The sequence below is a fragment of the Rattus rattus genome, chromosome 1 (genome assembly GCF_011064425.1).
Source record: "Rattus rattus isolate New Zealand chromosome 1, Rrattus_CSIRO_v1, whole genome shotgun sequence".
In the NCBI taxonomy this organism is placed as follows: Eukaryota; Metazoa; Chordata; class Mammalia; order Rodentia; family Muridae; genus Rattus; species Rattus rattus.
The window spans coordinates 151084377-151087137 of record NC_046154.1 but is presented as its reverse complement, the minus strand read 5'-3'; the positions used below and the strand labels follow the sequence as shown (position 1 = coordinate 151087137).

Here is a 2761-nt window from a genome sequence, read left to right as displayed (position 1 = left end):
AAATAATGAAATGGGCTCAGGGAGGCATAGTTTCCAATTTAGCCCACCTAGACCGTCCAGAGCTAAGAAAGGATGTTGTTGTGATTTATCAAAAGGTAAAGTGTATCAAAACCCAGAAAAGAATATGTCTTCTATGAGCAGGTTTGGATAGTGAGACTCTCAAGGATATCTATATTTGGGAGTGCATGCATGTGCATGAACATGTGTGCGTGCACACACACACACCCTCTGCAAAGCAACATAAATTGGGATTATATTGCCTAATCCAGTACAGCCAATCCTAGAATTTTAGACTACTTGTGCTTTCTGGAATATATTTACCCAATTCTGTCAACTTACTAAAACATGTTTAAGCTTTCCAAAATTTTTCTATTATAAAACTTATACTTCTCTCATCCCATTGCTTCTGGTTTCCTAACAATCTATATAACAATGGACAGGATAGAAAGAATAAAATTCGTCAGTGGGCAACAATAAGATGTCTTCATGGGTTCCTGCTACCAAGCCTGATGACCTAAGTTCAAGCCCCAAACCCATGGAATTAAAGAGGAAGTCAATTCCCAAAATCTGTCCTCTGACATACACACACAGACTTTGGTGCACATACTTGCACATGTGTAATACTTACATGCATGTGAACACACACACACACACACACACACACACACACACTAAATAAGTATTCTAAAAAAAATTAAATTCTCAGCAGTATAAATAGTTATAAAGCCAGAAAATAATATATAGCAAATGGTTCACTGGAAATTAACAATAGAAATTTCTAGAACAAATCATTGTAATTTACCAATGTTTCTCCTAATGCCCAGAAAGGAATATTGAGAATGTTGTTGGTAAAAAACAAAACAAACCCTCATTCATTTGCTTCTAATTGACGTTTAAAAATTTTTTAGTTTGGGGGTCACATAGATAGACAATGCATTTTTAATCTCTTGCTAGCCTTGCTGTAGATAGTGCCTTTGTTGTGTGGGTTATGATGACAGCAGTTGCCTGAGTTACTTTTCAGGGACTTGAAGTCCCCTGTGGATAAAATATTGACTTCTTACTGAAAACTGAAGACCTCCAATCAGGCAAGATGAAAAGATTTAAATTCTGTCTTCATATTGTATATATTTCCTTTGAAGCTTTAACTTGGGGCTAAAGATATCTACCAACTACCATGACAGGTAAATCAGACCATAAGAGACAGAAAAGAAGGCTCATTGCAGTTTATGAAAGATACTTGCAATTTCCCAGAAAAAGAAATAAATACCTATCTCCATTGTTAGCCCTCTTCTTCCTCGCCATTCATATTCTACAGCAGTAGCTTTCAACAGATGGAGAGGCAGGCTAAGTGGTGAGCAGACCAAGGTTTCCAGTTCTCCATTCTTTACCCATCAATCTGTCCCTTTGGTCACACTGGCTTTACCACGCAGCAGCAGCAGACTGGAACACTTTCCTTAAGCCTCTCAGAAGTTGGGGATTGTTAAAAAGACAAACTGGTCCCCATGCTCTGAAGAAGCACTCAAGGAAGGCGAACAACTGGATATAGGTCCTCTTGGAAGGAAGAGGCAAATGCAATCCAAGGAAGCCAGAAAGGAAAGCTTCTATAAACCAGATGGGAACTATATACCTTAAAGGTTGGAGACATGGAAGTAAAGAGACTGTGGTCATCTAAATCAGAGGTGGGTTCCATTCATTTGTTTGACCCACTTACTTAGCAACTAATCCTTATTAATACTAAGTAGTTACAAGCCACGAGCCTTCACCATAGAAACTATATCCTATGTGCAAGTCCTGCCTGCAGAGAGATTATAGTCTAGTAAAAGAGACAGAGAATAGTTAAATAATAATACATATAAACACTTGGTGAAATTCAGGGAAGGAGAGATGACTATAGAGGTGACTCACTCAGGCCTCAAGAATGGTCATTCTTCATGGATGTGCCCATCTTCTGAGATGTATGTAACTTGTAGGTGAACCCCTTTCCCCAATATCTTAGTCCTAAACTAATCTCTCCTGTCAATGACTTTTCCAGATTGCCCTCTGACATCTTCTACAAAAAATACTTGGGAGTTAGCAAGCCTTGGTAGCCCATGTCCAATCTCAGGTGAGATTCAGTGTAAGTCTCAACATTTGCCTTAAGGCATAAACTTTGCAATTCAGTTTACCCTCCAGGCTCCCTTGCAGATCAACCAGAAGCCAGGTTCACCTGAAACCATACTCCAGTGTGGCTCTCTACCTTTATCAGTTTACTGACTGTAGTCTTGTTAATCAATTCTGAACACACTCACTCCCCACCTCTATATCTACTTTTAGCTAATGTTGTCTAAGGCAATAAGATTCTTAAAGTGTCTTGCCTGAGAAAAATTGCAGGTGTGGCTTCTGTGTCACATGTATGTCAGGAGGTGGCAGAGAGGGGAGACACTATGTCTATGCTCAGTGCTCTGGCCTATGAACATCTGAATGATTAGAAGCCTAGCATTCTCTGAAAGAAATCAAGCCTGAGACAACCACCAGTCCAATGCCAGGCAGGCCCAGAATCCCTAGCAAGAGTGAGCTCGAGACAGCCACCTGACTGGCACTATGGGAACAAGACAAGTAGCTAGTCTAAGATGAGCACCAGTCTAGTCTGGCATTGTGCAGGCCTGGGGGCTAGGAGAAAGACCAAGTCCAAGATGACCCCTGCCCAGAGCCATAATGCATGAGTGGGACAGAGCACTCCTAAGACCACTCCTGAGATGACCCCAGACACTCAGAGACTCTG

General features: G+C 40.7%; 1 non-coding gene across 1 annotated transcript; it reads left to right on the top strand.

The window, feature by feature from the left end:
* Positions 1 to 2349: 2349 nt before the first annotated feature.
* LOC116890552 lies at positions 2350 to 2480 on the top strand. The gene has a single exon (XR_004386727.1). It is a non-coding gene; the product is annotated as a small nucleolar RNA SNORA17 (small nucleolar RNA).
* Positions 2481 to 2761: the final 281 nt, after the last annotated feature.